This window comes from Coregonus clupeaformis, chromosome 29 (genome assembly GCF_020615455.1).
Source record: "Coregonus clupeaformis isolate EN_2021a chromosome 29, ASM2061545v1, whole genome shotgun sequence".
NCBI lineage: Eukaryota > Metazoa > Chordata > Actinopteri > Salmoniformes > Salmonidae > Coregonus > Coregonus clupeaformis.
In genome coordinates this window covers 44767828-44792093 of record NC_059220.1, presented here as the reverse complement: position 1 = coordinate 44792093, position 24266 = coordinate 44767828, and positions in this window count along the sequence as shown.

Here is a 24266-nt window from a genome sequence, read left to right as displayed (position 1 = left end):
GCGTCCCCTCCAGCAGATTACAGCTCAGCTCCATGTTTACCTCCTGCGCTTCCACAATCATTATGGATCAGTACTGAGGTTAACTCTTAAAGCTGTCCTAAGGAGGATACAAAGATGAATTGTTACAGAAAGTCTCTGTGTTGGAATGCCACAGGAAGCTAGGTGGAACGGAAAACATGTTACCAAGTACTGAATTTTACATTGTAACTACAAAGTCTTAACGCATTTTCTCTGCCTAGTTTCTCTGCCTTTTTTATTTATTTTTTTACCCTCCTTTTGAAGCTGGCCTATGATTTTATGCTGACTGGATGGAGTGCCTGCAGCGTTCTGACATGTCGCCTCCCAAAGGGCAAAAGCAATACGCCAAGGGAACAGACTGTGCTGACTGTTGTGGGCTGCACTATGAAGTTGAACCCTTCACACCGACTCTGGCAGTGACAAGTTGCCTCACAGTACACTGTAGCCTTCTACAGCTGCTCAGTGTGCACATAACAGAAAAACAAAAGCACAGCAATGTGCATTCGGAAAGTATTCAGACCCTTCCCCTTTTCCACTTTGTAACGCTACAGCCATATTCTAAAATTGATTAAATAAATACAAATCCTAATCAATCTACACACAATACCCCATAATGACAAAGCAAAAACAAGTTTAGAAATGTGTGCAAATGTATTACAAATAAAAACAGAAGTAAATTATTTACCTAAGTATTCAGACCCTTTGCTATGAGACTCAAAATTGAGCTCAGGTGCATCTTGTTTCCATTGATCACCTTTGAGATGTTTCTACAACTTGATAGGAGTCCACCTGTGGTAAATACAATTGATTGGACATGATTTGGAAAGGCACACACCTGTCTATATAAGGTCCCACAGTTGACAGTGCATGTTAGAGCAAAAACCAAGCCATGAGGTCGAAGGAATTGACCGTAGAGCTCCGAGACAGGATTGTTTCGAGGCACAGGTCTGGGGAAGGGTACGAATACATTTCTGCAGCATTGAAGGTCCCAAAGAACACAGTGGCCTCCATCATTCTTAAATGGACCACCAAGACTCTTCCTAGAGCTGGCCGCCCAGCCAAACTGAGCAATTGGGGGAGAAGGGCCTTGGTCAGGGAGGTGACCAAGAACCCGATGGTCACTCTGACAGAGCTCCAGAGTTCCTCTGTGGAGATGGGAGAACCTTCCAGAAGGACAACCATCTCTGCAGCACTCCACCAATCAGGCCTTTATGGTAGAGTGGCCAGACGGAAGCCACTCCTCAGTAAAAAGCACAGCCCGCTTGGAGTTTGCCAAAAGGCACCTAAATGAGTCTCAGACCATGAGAAACAAGATTCTCTGGTCTGATGAAACCAAGATTGAACTCTTTGGCCTGAATGCCAAGTGCCACGTCTGGAGGAAACCTGGCACCATCCCTACGGTGAAGCATGGTGGTGGCAGCATCATGCTGTGGAGATGTTTTTCAGTGGCAGGGACTGGGAGACTAGTCAGAATCGAGGGAAAGATGAACGGAGATCCTTGATGAAAACCTGCTCCAGAGCGCTCAGGACCTCAGACTGGGGCGAAGGTTCATCTATCCAACAGGACAACGACCCTAAGCACACAGCCAAAACAACGCAGTAGTGGCTTCGGGACAAGTCTCTGAATGTCCTTGAGTGGCCCAGCCAGAGCCCAGACTTGAACCCGATCGAACGTCTCTGGAGAGACCTGAAAAATAGCTGTGCAGCGACACTCCCCATCCAACCTGACAGAGCTTGAGAGGATCTGCAGAGAAGAATGGGAGAAACTCCCCAAATACAGGTGTGCCAAGCGTCATACCAAAGAAGACTCTAGGCTGTAATCGCTGCCAAAGGTGCTTCAACAAAGTACTAAGGGTCTGAATATTTATGTAAATGTAATATTTTAGTTTTGTATTTGTAATACATTTGCAAACATTTATAAAAACCTGTTTTTGCTTTGTCATTATGGGGTATTGTGTGTAGATTGATGAGGGGGAAAAAACTATTCAATCCATTTTAGAATAAAGCTGTAACGTAATAAAATGTGGGAAAAGTCAAGGGGTCTGAATACTTTCCAAATGCACTGTATTTGCCAATGCATTTGCCTTGTCCCTCTCAACCATAATGTTTTTAAATTCCTCATCAATCCATGGGGAACTACGTTTTTACAGTCATTTTCTTAATGGGTGCATGCTTATTAGTAACTCGAATAAGCAATTTCATAAATGTGTCAAGTGCAGCATCTGGTTGCTCCTCATTATTTTGTAAGTCGCTCTGGATAAGAGCGTCTGCTAAATGACGAAAATGTAATGTAAATGTGTTACATGCCACAGACCAGCAAATATTATTTACATCTTCAACATAGGAATCGCTACAAAACCTCTTGTATGATCTCTTATACACAATATTAGACCCAGCCTTTGGAACTTTGGTTTTCGTAGATATCGCTACTATGTTATGATCACTACATCGAATGGATGTGGATACTGCTTTAGAGCAGATTTTTGGAGCATTAGTAAAGATGTATGCCGATCACTGGGATGACAACCCAACTTGGGATGGGGAGGGGCTTTAGCGGAGGGAATAGTGGAGAACAATTGGAGGGTTACTTAATAGCAATGCAAATATCATGGTACAGCTATGTGGACACTCAATCACTATGGTACTTTTTATTGGTAAATTTACAAACATATATTATGATAAATAGATTTGAAACTTGTATCTCATTATGGTAAGTGGTGAAATAAGTATAGCCAGTTATAATTGAAATGGCTTACCAAAATAAGAACAATATTTACATGGCTCAAAGAGAAGGAATATAATATCTATTGTTTACAGGAAACTCATTCAACAATTCTAGATGAAGTTGTGTGGAAAAAGGACTGGGGGGGGGGGGGGTGGGAAAAATATACTTCTCCCATGGGCAAAGAAACTAAAAAGTGGTGATGATATTAATTAAAAGTAATTTCGATCCGAATGTGCAAATTGTCCAAACAGATCCGCAAGGTAGATGGATTATTTTAAATATATTATTGGACCATAAACAGATATGGCTCATTAACATTTACGGACCAAATAATGATGATCCACGCTTCTTTGACAATACACTACCGTTCAATAGTTTGGGGTTATTATGTAGATATTCCATAACAAATCTGCCGTTTCCAGCTACAATAGCCATTTACAACATTAACAATGTCTACACTGTATTTCTGATCAATTTGAAAAAATGCTTTTCTTTCGAAAACAAAGACATTTCTAAATAACCCCAAACTTTTGAATGGTAGTGTGTGTGTGTGTGTGTATATATATATATATATATATATATATATAGCGGAGAAAAAAACATATGGGGGATTGGAAGTGGTGTAGACAATTACATTGATGGAAGTTACAATCTATCTGCAATATTAAAGCTGATCTACCCCCTACAAAAAATACATTAATTAATAAGTAAATAATAGATGTGATCAATACATGTTAATGATTTCCTTCATGTGCTGTTTGTAACTACCTTGGTAGGTTGACTGATAACCTGAACCAGGTTGCAGGCACTGGTTACAGTTTGAAGCTTTTTCTTGATTGGACAGCTTGATGAATGCCAGTCAATATTTAGGTCACCCAGTAAATACAGTTAGGGAAAAAAGTATTTGATCCCCTGCTGATTTTTTACGTTTGCCCACTGACAAAGACATGATCAGTCTATAATTTTAATGGTAGGTTTATTTGAACAGTGAGAGACAGAATAACAACAACAAAATCCAGAAAAACACATGTCAAAAATGTTATAAATTGATTTGCATTTTAATGAGGGAAATAAGTATTTGACCCCTTTGCAGAACATGACTTAGTACTTGGTGGCAAAACCTCACAGAGGTCAGACCTTTCTTGAAGTTGGCCACCAGGTTTGCACACATCTCAGGAGGGATTTTGTCCCTCTCCTCTTTGCAGATCTTCTCCAAGTCATTAAGGTTTCGAGGCTGATGTTTGGCAACTCGAACCTTCAGCTCCCTCCACAGATTTTCTATGGGATTAAGGTCTGGAGACTGGCTAAGCCACTCCAGGACCTTAATGTGCTTCTTCTTGAGCCACTGCTTTGTTGCCTTGGCCGTGTGTTTTGGGTCATTGTCATGCTGGAATACCCATCCACGACCCATTTTCAATGCCCTGGCTGATGGAAGGAGGTTCTCACCCAAGATTTGACGGTACATGGCACTTCGTCCATCGTCCCTTTGATGCGGTGAAGTTGTCCTGTACCCTTAGCAGAAAAACACCCCCAAATCATAATGTTTCCACCTCCATGTTTGACGGTGGGGATGGTGTTCTTGGGGTCGTAGGCAGCATTCCTCCTCCTCCAAACACGGCGAGTTGAGTTGATGCCAAAGAGCTCCATTTTGGTCTCATCTGACCACAACACTTTCACCCAGTTCTCCTCTGAATCATTCAGATGTTCATTGGCAAACTTCAGACGGCCCTGTATATGTGCTTTCTTGAGCAGGGGGACCTTGCGGGCGCTGCAGGATTTCAGTCCTTCACGGCGTAGTGTGTTACCAATAGTTTTCTTGGTGACTATGGTCCCAGCTGCCTTGAGATCATTGACAAGATCCTCCCGTGTAATTCTGGGCTGATTCCTCACCGTTCTCATGATCATTGCAACTCCACGAGATGAGATCTTGCATGGAGCCCCAGGCCGAGGGAGATTGACAGTTATTTTGTGTTACTTCCATTCGTGAATAATCGCACCAAATGTTGTCACCTTCTCACCAAGCTGCTTGGCGATGGTCTTGTAGCCCATTCCAGCCTTGTTTAGGTCTACAATCTTGTCCCTGACATCCTTGGAGAGCTCTTTGGAGAGTTTGGAATATGATTGATTGATTGCTTCTGTGGACAGGTGTCTTTTATACAGGTAACAAACTGAGATTAGGAGCACTCCCTTTGAGAGTGTGCTCCTAATCTCAGCTCGTTACCTGTATAAAAGACACCTGGGAGCCAGAAATCTTTCTGATTGAGAGGGGGTCAAATACTTATTTCCCTCATTAAAATGCAAATCAATTTATAACATTGTTGACATGCGTTTTTCTGGATTTTGTTGTTGTTATTCTGTCTCTCACTGTTCAAATAAACCTACCATTAAAATTATAGACTGATCATTTCTTTGTCAGTGGGCAAACGTACAAAATCAGCAGGGGATCAAATACTTTTTTCCCTCACTGTATACCTCTCTGTTGATATCACATACATTATGAAGCATTTCACACATATCATCCAGATACTGTCATCGGCTAAATCCACCAGAAACCACAGTCCTGCTCCATTTTCCAGGGGCGTGGGCGACTTCTTCAGAGAGGGGTCCCTGGAAGGCATTGGCCAATCAGTGTTGACATTACATTTACATTTACATCATTTAGCAGATGCTCTCATCCAGAGCGACTTACAAGTTGGTGCATTCAACTTATGATAGCTTTTTTTATGGAGGGGGGGAGGGGGGGTAGAAGGATTACTTTATACTATTCCAGTTATTCCTTAAAGAGGTAGGGTTTCAAGTGTCTCCGGAAGGTGGTCAGTGACTCCGCTGTCCTGGCGTCGTGGGGGAGCTTGTTCCACCATTGGGGTGCCAGAGCAGCGAATAGCTTTGACTGGGCTGAGCGGGAACAGTGCTTCCGTAGAGGTAGGGGAGCTAGCAGGCCAGAGGTGGATGAACGTAGTGCCCTCGTTTGGGTGTAGGGTCTGATCAGAGCCTGAAGGTAAGGAGGTGCCGTTCCCCTCACAGCTCCGTAGGCAAGCACCATGGTCTTGTAGGAGATGCGAGCCTCAACTGGAAGCCAGTGGAGTGTGCGGAGGAGCGGGGTGACATGAGAGAACATGGGAAGGTTGAACACCAGACGGGCTGCAACGTTCTGGATAAGTTGTAGGGGTTTAATGGCACAGGCAGGGAGCCCAGCCAACAGCGAGTTGCAGTAATCCAGACGGGAGATGACAAGTGCCTGGATTAGTATGTTGTAGAGCATGAACCTGCAGGATCGGGTCACCGCTTAGATGTTAGCGGAGAACGACAGGTTGTTGTCCAGGGTCACGCCAAGGTTCTTTGCACTCTGGGAGGAGGACACAATGGAGTTGTCAACCGTGATGGTGAGATCATGGAGCGGGCAGTCCTTCCCCGGGAGGAAGAGCAGCTCCTTCTTGCCGAGGTTCAGCTTGAGGTGGTGATCCGACATCCACACTGATATGTCTGCCAGACATGCAGAGATGCGATTCGCCACCTGGTTATCAGAAGTGGGAAAGGAGAAAATTAATAGTGTGTCGTCTGCGTAGCAATGAGAGGAGAGACCATGTGAAGATATGACAGAGCCAAGTGACTTGGTGTATAGAGAGAATAGGAGAGGGCCTAGAACTGAGCTCTGGGGGACATCAGTGGTGAGAGCACGTGGTGCGGAGACAGATTCTCGCCATGCCACCTGGTAGGAGCGACCTGTCAGGTAGGACGCAATCCAAGAGTGAGCAGCGCCGGAGATGCCCAACTCGGAGAGGGTGGAGATGAGGATCTGATGGTTCACAGTATCAAAGGCAGCGGATAGGTCTAGAAGGATAAAAGCAGAGGAGAGAGAGTTAGCTTTAGCAGTGCGGAGAGCCTCCGTGACACAGAGGAGTACAGTCTCAGTTGAATGACCAGTCTTAAAACCTGACTGGTTTTGATCAAGAAGGTCATTCTGAGAGAGATAGCAGGAGAGTTGGCTAGAGACGGCATGCTCAAGAGTTTTGGAGAGAAAAGAAAGAAGGGATACTGGTCTGTAGTTGTTGACATCGGAGGGATTGAGTGTAGGTTTTTTGAGGAGGGGTGCAACTCTCCCTCTCTTGAAGACGGAAGGGACATGGCCAGCGGTCAAGGATGAGTTGATGAGCGTGGTGAGGTAAGGGAGAAGGTCTCCGGAAATGGTCTGGAGAAGACATGAGGGGATAGGGTCAAGCGGGCAGGTTGTTGGGCGACCGGCCGTCACAAGTCGCAAGATTTCATCTGGAGAGAGAGGGGAGAATGAAGTCAAAGCATAGGGTAGAGCAGTGTGAGCAGGACCAGTGGTGTCATTTGACTTAATAAATGAGGATTGGATGTCGTCAACCTTCTTTTCAAAATGGTTGACGAAGTCATCCACAGAGAGGGAGGAGGGAGGGGAAGGAGGTGACATGGCGGTGATACTCTCAACACATCGGAACGGCGTCCAGCCTGTGGTGCAGAGAAGGAGAAGATAGGCGGGGGTGCTTTCTCCAATAGATTGTGCAAGTTCTTAATATTTTTGCTAAGAGTAGCCACTTTTTCCCTGTAGTTCTCCAGGAGTAAACAATTGTTGCATCGGAACTCCGGTCGGTCCACATTGCCCCGGAAGAGAGCATAGTAAGTACAGCTCCTGCAGCACATGAAACACTCGCTTTTTCCTCTGAACGGGGAAGCCTCCAAGAAAAGAGACAAAGTAACTCCATCCTTGTCACAGAGATAGCGATTTACAGGCATTATGGTAGACCATGGAGGGGGAGGGTGGCTAGATGTGAACATAAAACAATTGATGGGCAATGCTCCACTAAACATTGAATTAGGTATTATCAAACTACAATTTTGATTTTACTCTCCATTGCACTGTCAATGAACCGTAATAAGAAATGCAACAGTGAAGCTGTGGTTGATTTACAGTTCATTATGGATTTGTAACACTACATGCCATTTTAAATTTGAGTTGCCTGCATAGCACACTGAAGGAGTGATCTTCACTAGGGGCTCTGGTTTCAAATCAATTCATTCAATGTATTTCAAACGGTTTACCTACTCTCAATAGTCAGTACAATTCCTCGATGTCAAGCTCTGCAGTTAATTGTGTTTAAATTAGTATTTTGTTTAGATTGGTGCAGATTAACTGAGGTAAGTCATTTTCCTTGAGGTTATTACTACCTTGTCTTAAACAAGTATGTGTTCATGTTGATGTTTTGAAATAAACACTTTTAAAAAACCCACTGTCATTATTGATAAGAATACATCTCTGTCATTTTATTAAATGCCCAATGCAGCCGTTTTAATATCAAATCACTTCTGGGTAGCAATTAAGTACCTTACTGTAATAGATTTCCATTAAAATGTACAAACATTGTTTTTTGGGGAATAAATATATTTCTCAAGCAATAATTTTGCAATGGGAGTTGTCTGAGTGGGGAGGTGAAAACTGAAAACTATATTTTATTGGCATAGAGGTTTGGAACTCTCTTTGTTATTGGTCCAATAACCAATTTCTGCATGTGATTGTCACGATCGTCTACGAGAGAGGACCAATGCGCAGCGTTGAAGGTGAACATAATATATATTTATTAACTGATCACACGATCAAAACAATAACCAACGATGCGTGACGTCTAAGGTTACAACACGAACAAACCTTAACGGAACAAGAAAAAACCACACAAAGTGAAAAGACCGATAGTTAAATATGGCTCCCAATCAGAGACAACCAGCTGACACTCGTTGCCTCTGATTGGGAGTCACTCAGGCCCACATAGATATACAAACATAGACTTACATACCCTGGCTCAACATAACATAGTCCCCAGAGCCAGGGCGTGACAGTACCCCCCAAAGGCGCGGACTCCGACCGCGCCAAACAACCACAACAGGGGAGGGACCGGGTGGGCACTCCGCCTCGGCGGCGGATCCGGCTCCGGACATGACCCAGGCACGGGTTGTGCTGGACTGACGACGCGCACCCCTGGCTTGGTGCGTGGAGGAGGAACGGGCCTTACCAGGCTGACGACGCACACCGTAGGCTTGGTGCGTGGAGCAGGGACAGGCCGGACTGGGCTGACGAAGCACACCACTGACTTGGTGCGGGGAGCAGGAACGGGCCGGACCGGGCTGACGAAGCGCACCCCTGACTTGGTGCGGGGAGCTTGGATGGGCCGGACTGGGCTGGCGACGCGCACCACAGACTTGGTGCGGAGAGCAGGAACGGGCCGGACAGGGCTGACGAAACGCACCACAGACTTGGTGCGGAGAGCAGGCACGGGCCGTGCCGGACTGACGACGCACACCACTGGCTTGGTGCGGGGAGCTTGGATGGGCCGGACTGGGCTGGCGACGCGCACCACAGACTTGGTGCGGAGAGCAGGAACGGGCCGGGCTGGGCTGTCGACGCACACCGTAGGCTTGGTGCGTGGAGTAGGAACGGGCCGAACCGGGCTGACGATGCGCACCCCTGACTTGGTGCGGGGAGCAGGAATAGACCGGACCGTACTGGGGACACACACCACTGGCCCTACACCGGGATCTGGAACGGGCCGGACCGGACTGGCAACACACGCCAGTACCTCTCGCGGTGCCTCTACATCCTCCATCCCCTCTTCGACCAGTGGCCCCCGTAACCTGGCGGCCTCCTCTGGCAACCCACTGGGCCGCTCTATCGCGGCCTCCTGCTGGTCCGACGTCGTGAGCCCCCCCCTAAAAAAATTCTGGGAGTCTCTCTACCCCGTGGGCCAGGCCTCGATAATTCTCGCCCACCTCTCGCTCCTCTGCTTCCAATCTCCGTCATTCAGCTCCTCATTCGGCTTGACCCAGTCGAAGCTCTGCCTCCACTGTTGCCAAGTCCACCTACTCTGCTCCTCACTAGGCTGCTTGGTCCAGTTCTGGTGGTTTCTTCTGTCACGATCGTCTACGAGAGAGGACCAATGCGCAGCGTTGAAGGTGAACATAATATATATTTATTAACTGATCACACGATCAAAACAATAACCAACGATGCGTGACGTCTAAGGTTACAACACGAACAAACCTTAACGGAACAAGAAAAAACCACACAAAGTGAAAAGACCGATAGTTAAATATGGCTCCCAATCAGAGACAACCAGCTGACACTCGTTGCCTCTGATTGGGAGTCACTCAGGCCCACATAGATATACAAACATAGACTTACATACCCTGGCTCAACATAACATAGTCCCCAGAGCCAGGGCGTGACAGTGATGTCACCATGGAAAGCCGAAACTCCCACTCATGCAAACCTGCTGATTAGAAGGTCCTGTGTAGATTACATTTTCAACCAGCAACTATCAGGAAATAAGACTGATCCAATTTTTTCACTTTTACAGTGTTCGTTTTAATTAACTATTTTAATGTTTTGTAAGACCATGTGGGCTGGGCACCGGTAGGTGTATGACACTAAAAAATCACATCTATCAATCATGTACAATATGATTGCTTCTCCCCCTCTCTCTCACAAACACACACAACCACAAAGACCGGCACAAACTTATTGTGAAGTCATCTGTATAGGTTTGTAATGATTTTATGGTTTCAGCCCATAGCTGCTTATGAGGTTTTAGAGGCAAATCAATATTATGTTTAAACATAACTCAAATATGGATTTTGGTTGTTTACTGTAAATAGCACAATAGAAAACATTTCCTGGCATTTCTTTGTTATTTAGCAGAGACAAAACAAATACCATTGCTCTCAAAGGTAGTAATATATACAGTATATACTGAACAAAAATCTTTAAAAAAAACATCTAAAGTGTTGGTCCCATGTTTCATGAGCTGAAATAAAAGATCCCAGAAATGTTCCATATGCACAAAAAAGCTTAATTCTCTCAAATGTTATGCACAAATTTGTTGGTGAGCATTTCTCCTTGGCATATCAAGAAGCTGATTAAACAGCATGATCATTACACAGGTGCACCTTGTGCTGGGGACAATAAAAGGCCACTCTAAAATGTGCCATTTTGTGACATAGCACAATGCCACAGATGTCTCAAGTTTTGAGGGAGCGTGCAATTGGCATGCTGACTGCAGGAATGTCACCCAGAGCTGTTGACAGAGAATTGTAATGTTCATTTCTCTACCATAAGTTTTAGAGAATTTGGCAGTACATCCAACCGTCCTCACAACCGCAGACCACGTATAACCACGCCAGCCCAGGACTTCCAAATCCGGCTTCTTCACCTGCGGATTTGAGAGCAGCCAACCAAATAATTTCTGCACACACTGTCAGAAACCGTCTCAGGAAAGCTCATCTGCGTGCTCGTCATCCTCACTCGTCGTCCTCAGTGGGCTCACCTTCGATAGCCACTGGCATGCTGGAGAAGTGTACTCTTCACAGATGAATCCCGGTATAAACTGTACTGGGCAGATGGCAGACAGCTTGTATGGCGTTGTGTGGGTGAACGGTTTGCTGATGTCAACGTTGTGAACAGAGTGCTCCATGGTAGCGGTGGAGATATGGTATGGGCAGGCATAAGCTACGGACAACGAACACAATTGCATTTTATCGATGGTAATTTGAATTTGAACGGCCCCATATCACAAGGATCTGTACACAATTCCAGGAAGCTGAAAATGTCCCAGTTCTTCCATGGCCTGCATACTCACCAGTCATGTCACCCATTGAGCCTGTTTGGGATGCTCTGGATTGACATGTACGACAGCGTGTTCCAGTTCCCGCCAAAATCCAGCAACTTCGCACAGCGATTGAAGAGGAATGGAACAACATTCCACAGGCCACAATTAACAGCCTGATCAATTCCATGCGAAGGAGATGTGTCGCGCTGCATGAGGCAAATGGTGGTCACATCAGATACTGACTGGTTTTCTGATCCAGCCCCTACCTTTTTTTAAAGGTATCTGTGACCAACAGATGCATATTTGTATTCCCAGTCATGTGAAATCCATAGATTAGGGCCTAATTTATTTATTTCAACTAACTGATTTCCTCATATGAACTGTAACTCAGTAAAATCTATGAAATTGTTGCATGTTGTGTTTATATTTTTATTCAGTATATATACACTACCGGTCAAAGGTTTTAGAACACCTACTCATGTAACTGTTTGTTACATGCAATATGTTTTGTGGACTTCAGCGGACAGATGTTGCTCTCCGGTTTTGTGATGAAACAAAGTTGTTGTTGAATTTATTCTTCCACTGTCGTTTTATTGTCTCGGCCTTAGGCCTGTATATCACGGCGTCAAGGCATATGAACTAACAGGTTATCGAGCAAACAATGCAATTATCACAACACAGGTTGTAATATGGCTTTTTTCCCCCTGGCTTCCCTGGTGATTTTACCCACGCACCGCTACTGAATGTTACGCTACTCACCTAGAACTCTGAACTCTCGCCACGACCCATTCCTTGAGTACACCAACTGCTAATCTGAACTATGGGCCTACATTAGTGGGATGCTTCAACAAGGACTTGTAATTATTGTGTATTTTCATGATTGTTGTATTTTCATTATTTCATTATTTTCCTTTTGCCAATGACCTTTTAAATATTTGGTACCATTTTAAAAGAGACCTTATATGTTATTCCAGTCTCAGCCTCCTCTCTGTGTGAACCAGGTTGCAAGCTCCCACCAGATTTTGAAGTACCTGTGTGCTATAATTGTATGGAAAGAGTTCCTAAGGTCTTAGCAAACTCTGTCGCTGACACTTTATTTCTCTGTAACTTGAACTTTAACGGGGAGACCTTAGTAGACTCCGGTAATAAAGCTTACATTGAAGCCAGTGTGTGAGCGTTTGTCTCTCGCCAGGATTTAAAACGACAACCCTCGGGTGATGCACAGTGCTTAATTTGTAAATCAGGAGGTGCTGGCACAGAAAGTGAGCACGAGAGGGGGGTGACCTTGGGAGGTCTGAGGTACCGCATCACGTGAGGAAAAAGATCACCTTTATAATAAATATCAAGTGGAAGCAACATCACCCAGGGGCAGATTCAGGGGGACAGGAAAAATCTCCCAATGGGATTAGCTAGGTCTTGTGTAGCACATAGGGAAGTGTGAAACGTACTACTCAGCCTGAAGTGTCCCCACTTGCGCCAGCGAAAGCACCAACTGGTAAGATGCTTCAGGAGGGTGGTCACGTGTGCTAGCAAGGCAGAGGTCCCGAGTTCGCGCTAGGTATGTGCCGAGTCGGGAGAAAGTGGTTCTCGCTATACAAGCAGCGTGACGTCCTTTACAATTGCATAACTGATGGAGTAGAAAGGGACAAAAGCGTGCATATGCATGTTTTCTTGTGGGAAACCCCACCTTTCAGCAGCTCCAAGGCAGTATATGCACTACGTGGTATGCAACAGAATTTGGTCACTAAGGGTGTGAAGATGGTGCTCAATAATCAAGCACAGGGCATGAAGAAAAGCCCCCAGCCCTCTGCATCTATCTCGGCACAAAACATCAGCATCAGGACAGCTTCACCTGTATATTGTATGCCTACTGTGTGTCTGAAGGAGCTACAAAAACAATCATAGCAACCACATAAGAAATTACCCTAAGTGCCAGGGGCTGGTCTAGTTGTAGTGCTGCCACCCCTGGACCAAATATGACCCTAAAGGCAACCGTTCGATCCTCTGTTACCCCACTCATTTCCACTCATATACAGTATCTGCCCAGCTACTATTCTAATCTGTACCTGTCAATAAAACAAAATACCCTGAAAAAGAAACAGCCCTAAAACAATTAACAACATTATGAAAAGACTACAGCCTCTTGCCCACTTTACTAAAACAAAACGTTGTCATTATCTGGGGTTACTATCGTCTGTAACAGGCTTACTGACCATTTACTGGAAGTCCCGCTACCATTCCTAATGTCATGCAGCATAATTGCACTCAAAGTGCTTATCATATTTCATGCTCCCAGACTTTAGTGGGACAGTGTCCTCAGCCTCAGAGGTATTTTCCTGCCAGAGCAGGATCAACTGAGGGTGTTATTGGCAACGCCGATGTACACATTTCTTTACTTTTAGTAAGATGTTTGGCAGGAACAAATGTTGAGCTATTTTGTGTCTGCCCTCTCAATATAGGGCAGACACAAATATATGTTTGTAACAGGACTGTTCCTCACTTCATCTGACCTGACCTCGGCCTGAATTCCTCACTCCTCCCTAATCCAAGGCTGTCCTACTTTATCAGTGACTGAAACCAGACTGTTGCCCTTTGCCTCTCTCCATAGGATCCATGAGATTTAACAATAACATGTTCGACAGAATGTAAACTTCCTGCCTCCCACCATTGTCTCACTCAGTAACTTTCGATACACCAACTTCTTATCCACCCTCCATTGACCCCAACATATACATTCATTATACGTGTAAAGTCATCAATAAGTTCTAGTATGGTAACATGAATAACTGTATTTCAATCCAACACCTTAGCTCTTATCAAGTGGTCTACCGAGGCTTTACATATATAAACATATCACCTTGTTGACATCCCTCCAAGGTTGAATACAGAAGTGGCATACATAAGTGGTATAAAACATTGACAAAAGGCTGGATTAAATCCGTATCACGGAAGTATAGCGGAAGATCCGCGTTAAAATGTAAAAGTGCTTTCCGATTGAGCTGACACAGTGCATTCGTAAAGTATTCAGACCCCTTCCCTTTTTCCACATTTTGTACATTACAGCCTTATTCTAAAATTGATTAAATTCATTTTTTTCCCTCATCAATCTACACACAATACCCCATAATGACAAAGCGAAAACAGGTTTTTATAAATTTGAGCGAAATTATTTAAAAACAACAACAGATACCTTATTTACATAAGTGTAACAATGTACGCTGGGAGTCGGGAAGCAAGTACAGGCAGTGCATTTAATGATAAAGTAAAACATGGAACAAAACAAGAATAGCGTACAGACAGGAACAGAGTAACAGAATCAATAACGCAGAGGGAAGGAACCAAAGGGAGTGACATATATAGGGGAGGTAATCAGGAAGGTGATGGAGTCCAGGTGAGTCTGATGAGGCGCTGGTGCGCGTAACGATGGTGACAGGTGTGCGTAATAAAGAGCAGCCTGGTGACCTAGAGGCCAGAGGGGGAGTATACGTGACAATAAGTATACAGACCCTTTGCTATAAGACTCGAAATTGAGCACAGGTGCATCCTGTTTCCATTGATCATCCTTAATGTTTCTACACCTTGATTGGAGTCCACCTGTGGTAAATTCAATTGGAAAGGCACACACCTGTCTAGATAAGGTCCCACAGTTGACAGTGCATTTCAGAGCAAAAACCAAGCCATGAGGTCGAAGGAATTGTCAGTGGACAGGACTGTCCAAGACAGGATGGTGTCGAGGCACAGATCTGGGGATGGGTACAAAAATGTTTCTGCAGCATTAAAGATTCCCAAGAACACAGTGGCCTCCATCATTCTTAAATGGAAGAAGTTTGGAACCACCAAGACTCTTCATAGAGCTGGCCGCCCGGCCATACTGAGCAATCGGGGAAAAAGGGCCTTGGTCAGGGAGGTGACCAAGAACCCGATGGTCACTCTGACAGAGCTCCAGAGTTCCTCTGTGGAGATGGGAGAACCTTCCAGAAGGATAACCATCTCTGCAGCACTCCACCAATCAGGCCTTTAAGGTAGAGTGGCAAGACAGAAGCCACTCCTCAGTAAAAGGCACATGACAGCCCGCTTGGAGTTTGCCAAAAGTTGGCCATGAGTAACAAGATTCTCTGGTTTGATGAAACCCAGATTCAACTCTTTGGCCTGAATGCCAAGCATCACGTCTGGAGGAAACCTGGCACCATCCCATGTTTTTCAGTGGCAGGGACTGGGAGACCAGTCACGATGAGGGAAAGATGAACAGAGCAAATACAGAGAGATCCTTGATGAAAACCTGCTCCAGAGTGCTCAGGACCTCAGACTGGGGGGTGAAGGTTTACCTTCCAACAGGACAACGACCCTAAGCACACAGCCAAGACAACGCTGGAGTGGATTCGGGACAAGTGTCTGAATATCCTTGAGTGGCCCAGCCAGAGCCCGGACTTGAACCCGATCGAACATCCCTGGTGGGACCTGAAAATAGCTGTGCAGCAACGCTCGCCATCCAACCTAACAGCGCTTGAGAGAATCTGCCGAGAAGAATGGGAGAAAAACTCCCCAAATACAGGTGTGCCAAGCTTGTAGTGTCATACCCAAGAAGACTCAAGGCTGTAATTGCTGTATGTAAATATGATATTTCATTTTTTGCAAACAATTCTAAAAACCTGTTTTTGCTTTGTCATAATGGGGTATTGTGTGTAGATTGAGGGGGGAAAACAATTTAATCCATTTTAGAATAAGGCTAACAAAATGTGGAAACAGTCAAGGGGTCTGAATACTTTCCGAATGCACTGTATGCAGCATTTACCGTGAATGCAGTCTAAGCGAACTCTGGAACATTGCCTTTAAATGTAAGTCGTGCTTTTAAGCGGATCTTCTGTCAGGGTAGGCAGTGCTTACCCTGTGATAATCTGTTATGAAAAGCCTAATTAAAAAATACAATTAATATAAAAAAAAGTGGCTTCTAATCCATGACCAGATCTTTTATTTCTGAGCCTCAGTATCCGTGAGTGCGCAAATTTTCACATACCCAAACCGGATCAGATACATACCGGTAGTTAATCAGAGTTAAATGCCAAAAATATTATATTTGCAATGTCACTAAGCAAAAAACAAACAACCAAAACATCAATAGCCACTACAATGTCGAAACATAATTTTGGGACCCACGACTATGGTGTATTGACATTAGCTAGCTAGCTAATGTTAGCATGCTAGCGATGCTAATCAGCATAGGCTGCTACATGATAATCATCTCGCGTTAGGTACCTAACTAGCCAGCCTAGCTAGTTCTAGTCCAATGGAAACCGATGCAACCCTGCTGGCTACGTGGCTAGCTAGATGACCAGTGGTGACAGTGAAGTCCCTATGAGATTCAAGGCTTTAATAAGTGCCATCGTGCAGAAATAGCAAAGAAAATACTGGTTGATTAGCTAAGTTAGCAAGATACAGTGCCTTCAGAAAGTATTCAGACCCCTTGACTTATTCCACATTTTGTTGTTAGTCTGAATTCAAAATGGATTAAGGTAATTTTTTTCTCACCCATTTGCTCACAATACCCCATAATGACAAAGTGAAAACATGTTCTTAGAAATGTTTGCAAATTTATTGAAAATGAAATACAGAAATCTAATTTACATAAGTATTCACACACCTGAGTCAAAACTTTCTAGAAGCACCACTGGCAGTGACTACAGCTGTGAATTTTTCTGAGTAAGTCTCTAAGACAAGAGTGGGCAAAGTACGGCCCGCAGGACATTTTGTTAATGTATTAAATATTATTATATTTGAGTTACGATATATGGCCTAAAATGACTCATTCCATGATATACAAACAACCTCCAATAGATGGCGGTGTAGCCTGGCAGCGCTCTCTGTATTTGGGAATACAGTCAGAGTCTGAATGCACTCATTCATCATAGCCACTTCATTACTTGACGACTTTTGACATAAAAAATGCGTGCTGCAAAAATGAGAAAAGTGGACTCTGAATGTCGTGAGTTTAAAGAAGGATGGACAGCAAAATTTTTGAAAAGTGTATGGTGGAGACTGCTGGTATACTTTGTCCTGAGAGTAAAAGCCAATTTGAGAAAATTAGCTTATCACGCAGAGCCATCACCCGGTGCGTAGAAGTGATAGGTGAGGAGCTAATCTCAGAGTTGAAGAAAAAAGCAGATGGTTTCAAAAAAAATTCTATAGCACTGGATGAGAGTACTGATATCAAAGACACCGCTCAACTTTACATTTTTGTCAGAGTAATAAATGAGAACTTTGAAATAACAGAAAAACTTCTTGCGATGGAATCAATGATGGGAACAACCAGGGGCTGTGACTTATATGACAAGGTGTCTGCCTGCTTGGAAAAAATGAATTGAAGCAAACTGACAAATGTCACAACAGATGGATCACCAAATCTAACCGGTAAAAACATTGGCCTACTAAAAAGATTACAAGACAAAGTAAAAGAAGAAAGCCCTAACTCGGAGGAATTGATATTTCTTCACTGTATTATTCATCAGAAAGCCCTGTGTAAAAGTGTGTTAAAGCTGGAAAATGTTGTCAAAGTGGTTGTAAAACTTGTCAACTTTATACGGGCAAGGGGGCTTAACCATTGTCAGTTCATTCAGCTGCTCAATGGCACAGAGGCAGAGCACCAGGACTTTTTGTACCATTCGAATGTACAGTTGAAGTCGGAAGTTTACATACACCTTAGCCAAGTTCATTTAAACTCAGTTTTTCACAATTCCTGACATTTAATCCTAGTAAAAATTCATTGTCTTAGGTCAGTTAGGATCACCGCTTTATTTTAAGAATGTGAAATGTCCAAAAAATAGTAGAGAGAATTATTTATTTCAGCTTTTATTTCTTTCATCACATTCCCAGTGGGTCAGAAGTTTACATACACTCAATTAGTATTTGGTAGCATTGCCTTTAAATTGTTTAACTTGGGTCAAACGTTTCGGGTAGCCTTTCACAAGTTTCCCACAATAAGTTGGGTGAATTTTGGCCCATTCCTCCTGACAGAGCTGGTGTAACTGAGTCAGGTTTGTAGGCCTCCTTGCTCGCACACGCTTTTTCAGTTCTACCCACACATTTTCTATAGGATTGAGGTCAGGGCTTTGTGATGGCCACTCCAATACCTTGACTTTGTTGTCCTTAAGCCCTTTTGCCACAACTTTGGAGGTATGCTTGGGGTCATTGTCCATTTGGAAGACCCATTTGCGACCAAGCTTTAACTTCCTGACTGACTGTACTACACTGGCTCTGACGCTCGTCGGATGTGGCAGGGCTTGAAAACTATCACAGACTACAAAGGGAAGCACAGCCGCGAGCTGCCCAGTGACACAAGCCTACCAGACGAGCTAAACCACTTCTATGCTCGCTTCGAGGCAAGCAACACTGAAGCATGCATGAGAGCACCAGCTGTTCCGGATGACTATGTGATCACGCTCTCCGTAGCCGATGTGAGTAAGACTTTTAAGCAGGTCAACATTCACAAGGCCGCAGGGCCAGACGGATTACCAGGACGTGTACTCCGAGCATGTGCTGACCAACTGGCAAGTGTCTTCACTGACATTTTCAACATGTCCCTGACTGAGTCTGTAATACCAACATGTTTCAAGCAGACCACAATAGTCCCCGTGCCCAAGAACTCTAAGATAACCTGCCTAAATGACTACCGACCCGTAGCACTGACGTCTGTAGCCATGAAGTGCTTTGAAAGGCTGGTCATGGCTCACATCAACAGCATTATCCCAGAAACCCTAGACCCACTCCAATTTGCATACCGCCCCAACAGATCCACAGATGATGCAATCTCTATTGCACTCCACACTGCCCTTTCCCACCTGGACAAGAGGAACACCTACGTGAGAATGCTATTCATTGACTACAGCTCAGCATTCAACACCATAGTGCCCTCTAAGCTCATCACTAAGCTAAGGATCCTGGGACTAAACACCTCCCTCTGCAACTGGATCCTGGACTTCCTGACGGGCCGCCTCAAGGTGGTAAGGGTAGGTAACAACACATCTGCCACACTGATCCTCAACACGGGGGCCCCTCAGGGGTGCGTGCTCAGTCCCCTCCTGTACTCTCTGTTCACCCATGACTGCATGGCCAGGCACGACTCTAACACCATCATTAAGTTTGCAGACGACACAACAGTGGTAGGCCTGATCACCGACAACGATGAGACAGCCTATAGGGAGGAGGTCAGAGACCTGGCCGTGAGGTGCCAGGACAACAACCTCTCCCTCAACGTGACCAAGACAAAGGAGATGATTGTGGACTACAGGAAAAAAATGAGGACTGAGCACGCCCCCATTCTCATCGACGGGGCTGTAGTGGAACAGGTTGAGAGCTTCAAGTTCCTTGGTGTCCACATCACCAACGAACTATCATGGTCCAAACACACCAAGACAGTCGTGAAGAGGGCACGACAAAGCCTATTCCCCCTCAGGAGACTGAAAAGATTTGGCATGGGTCCTCAGATCCTCAAAAAAATTATACAGCTGCACCATCGAGAGCATCCTGACTGGTTGCATCACCGCCTGGTATGGCAACTGCTTGGCCTCCGACCGCAAGGCACTACAGAGGGTAGTGCGTACGGCCCAGTACATCACTGGGGCCAAGCTTCCTGCCATCCAGGACCTCTATACCAGGCGGTGTCAGAGGAAGGCCCTCAAAATTGTCAAAGACTCCAGCCACCCTAGTCATAGACTGTTCTCCCTGCTACTGCACGGCAAGCGGTACCGGAGTGCCAAGTCTAGGTCCAAAAGACTTCTCAACAGCTTTTACCCCCAAGCCATAAGACTCCTGAACAGCTAATCATGGCTACCCAGACTATTTGCACTGCCCCCCCACCCCATCCTTTTTACGCTGCTGCTACTCTGTTAATTATTTATGCATAGTCACTTTAACTCTACCCACATGTACATATTACTTCAATTATCTCAACTAGCCGGTGCCCCCGCACATTGACTCTGCACCGGTACCCCCCTGTATATATAGCCTCCCTACTGTTATTTTATTTTACTTCTGCTCTTTTTTTCTCAACACTTTTTTTGTTGTTGTTTTATTTTTACTTTTTTTGTTAAAATAAATGCACTGTTGGTTAAGGGCTGTAAGTAAGCATTTCACTGTAATGTCTGCACCTGTTGTATTCGGCGCATGTGACCAATAACATTTGATTTGATTTGATTTGATGTCTTGAGATGTTGCTTCAATATATCCACATAATTTTCCTTCCTCATGATGCCATCTATTTTGTGAAGCGCACCAGTCCCTCCTGCAGCGAAGCACCCCAACAGCATGATGCTGCCACCCCCGTGCTTCACGGTTGGGATGGTGTTCTTCGGTTTGCAAGCAAACCCCTTTTTCCTCCAAACATAATGATGGTCATTATGGCCAAACAGTTCTATTTTTGTTTCATCAGACCAGAGGACATTTCTCCAAAAAGTACGATCTTTGTCCCCATGTGCAGTTGCAAACCGTAGTCTGGCTTTTTTATGGCAGATTTGGAGCTTCCTTGCTGAGCGGCATTTCAGGTTATGTCGATATAGGACTCGTTTTACTGTAGATTTAGATAATTTTGTACCTGTTTCCTCCAGCATCTTCACAAGGTCCTTTGCTATTGTTCTGGGATTGATTTGCACTTTTCGCACTAAAGTACGTTCATCTCTAGGAGACAGAACGCGTCTCCTTCCTGAGCGATATGACGGCTGCGTGGTCACATGGCGTTTATACTTGCGTACTATTGTTTGTACAGATGAACGTGGTACCTTCAGGCATTTGGAAATTGCTCCCAAGGATGAACCAGACTTGTGGAGGTCTACAATGTTTTTTCTGAGGTCTTGGCTGATTTCTTTTGATTTTCCCATGATGTCAAGCAAAGAGGCACTGAGTTTGAAGGTAGGCCTTGAAATATATCCACAGGTACACCTCCAATTGACTCAAATGATGTCCATTAGCCTATCAGAAGCTTCTAAAGCCATGACATCATTTTCTGGAATTTTCCAAGCTGTTTAAAGGCACAGTCAACTTAGTGCATGTAAACTTCTGACCCACTGGAATTGTGATACAGTGAATTATAAGTGAAATGACAAATGAGCAGCCGGTCTCTCGCTCATTTTCCGACACTGGCCGCACTGAACGCGCCCACTTTGCAGTGCCGCACTGAGACATACAGTAGCACTTTGATCAACCTGCTTTCCCGCCGCTTCTCAGATTTCACCAAGATTGAGACTGAGCTGGAGCTTGTATCATGCTCCCTGTCTTTCGACAGTGAGAAAACACCACCAGACACACAATTGGAGCTCATCGACATCCAATGTGACAGTGCCTTGAAGGGAAGTACAAAACAGAAACAATAGACCAGTTATATGGCTCACTGAATGAAACAAAGTTTCCAAACATTAAACATTATTTGGGTCCACGTGTGTGTGTGTGAACAAACGTTCTCAGTCATGAATTACAACAAATCCCGTCACAGGTCAAAATTAACAAATGACCACTTGTCAGCTGTTCTGAGAATCTCTACATCAAAGATGACACCAGACTTTGATGCCCTTGCCAAGAGAGGTGACCAGACCCATTGTTCACATTAAGACTTGAATAACCGTGACTGGGATAGGCAAGGATTATGCTTTTTCATGGTGATGGTTATGCAGTGAGAATTATCCAGCAATGCACTTGGATACAGGTAATAACTAATCAGTCAGATTTGGGCTGAGGTGATTGGATAACTGTAAATATGGCTCACAATGGAGATGAGAATTGTTCCTTAATATGCTTTCAAAAACAGACCATTCCAAATGAAATGGATGCTCTTACCATATGTTTCACTCAAATTTTAGAATAGTATTTTTTTTACACATCTGCTTTTACATTTTGCATGTCTCCAGTCATATAATATATAGCTATTTTTAAGTTTGCATATTGTGACTGCAAGTTTGATTGTACTTTACAAGGGTAGAGATGCAGGATCTGTGTGTGTGTTTGACTGGGTCTGTGATGTCATCAATTTTATCAATTTTGTGAACATTTTGTGAAAAAAGGGTAGAGATGGTACAAGGGTAGAATTGTTCTGCAAGCATATGTACACTAGTAGTTGCGTGTCAATGTGAAAATGAATAAAGGCTTCACGTTTTGTCACGCATATAGTATGTGGCCCTTCATTTGGTTTCAAAAACCCGAGCCAAAAGGATTGCCCACCCCTGATCTAAGAGCTTTGCACACCTGGATTGTGCAACATTTGCTGATTTATTCTTTTCAAAATGCTTCATGCTCTGTCAAATTTGGTTGTTGATCATTGCTGGACAACCATTTTCAGGTCTTGCCATAGATTTAAGTGAAAACTGTAACTCGAGCACTCAGGAAAATTCGCTGTCTTCTTGATAAGCAACTCCAGTGTAGATTTCGCCTTGTGTTTTAGGTTATTGTCCTGCTGAAAGGTGAATTAATCTCCCAGTGTCTGGTGGAAAGAAGACTGAACCAGGTTTTCTTCTAGGATTTTGCCTGTGCTTAGCTCCATTACGTTTCTTTTTTATCCTGAAAAACTCCCCAGTCCTTAATGATTACAAGCATACCCATAACATGACGCAGCCACCACTATGCTTGAAAATATGTAGCGGTACTCAGTAATGTGTTGTATTGGATTTTCCCCAAACATAACACTTTGTATTCAGGACAAAAAGTAAATTGCTTTGTCAAAATATTTTTGCAGTATTATTTTAGGGCCTTGTTGCAAACAGGATGCATATTTTTATTCTGTAAAAGCTTCCTTATTTTCACTCTGTCAATAAGGTTAGTATTGTCACGGTTTCGGCTGAGGCTGCTCCTCCTCCTGGTTCGGGCAGGCTTCGGCGGTCGTCGTCCCAGGAGTACTAGCTGCCACCGATCTATGTTTCATGTTCGTTTGGTTTTGTCTTTATGTTGTACACCTGTGTCTTGTTAGTCCTCGTTAGTGTCCTATTTAGTTCTCGTTGGTTGTGTTTGTCTTTGTGTGTGATTGCTCTTTTGTTTTCGTGTTGGAGCTACGTACTTCCCTCCAGTGTTTTGGAGAGGGTTTTCGCACATGTTAGTGCGCCGTTTGTTTGACGCCTGTGTGCGCCGTGATTTCGCCTTCGGGCTTATTGTGCTTATTTTCTACGTGAATATTGCACTAAAGTCTTTTGGACTGAGCTTCTGCGTCCTGCGCTTGATTCATGCACCACACCCACCTTCAGCACCCCCTGACAGAATCACACACCAGAATGGAATCAGCAAGATCTGCAGTTACGCCTGAGTCGCTCGAGGAGCATGTCCGCGGCCAAAATGTCCAGATACGACAATTGGGGACCGCTCTACAGGACGTCATCAACACCTTGCACCGATGGGAGGCCAGCAGGGTACCCACGCCTCCACCTACCCTGCCAACCCCATCGGCCGGTCCACCAGTCCCAGGTCCGGAACCCAGGGGGATTCGGCTCTCGCTCCCGAGGGCGTATGACGGAACAGCTGCCGGGTGTCAGGGGTTCCTCCTGCAGGTGGAGCTCTACCTGGCCACTGTACACCCGGTGCCCTCGGGACACGAGAGCGTTTCCGCCCTCATCTCCTGTCTCACAGGCAAGGCGTTGGAGTGGGCTAACGCCGAGTGGAGGAAGATGGACGCCAACACCATCTCCTACGCCGAGTTCTCCCGTCGCTTCAAGGCCGTGTTCGACCATCCACCTGAGGGCAAAGCGGCGGGGGAGCGTCTAGTCCACTTGAGACAGGGGAGGAGGAGCGCACAGGCGTTTGCTCTAGAGTTCCGGACTATAGCGGCGGACGCAGGGTGGAATGAACGGGCCCTCATCGACCATTTTCGATGTAGCCTACGGGAGGACGTTCAACGTGAGTTGGCCTGCAGGGATACCCATCTTACCTTCGACCAGTTGGTC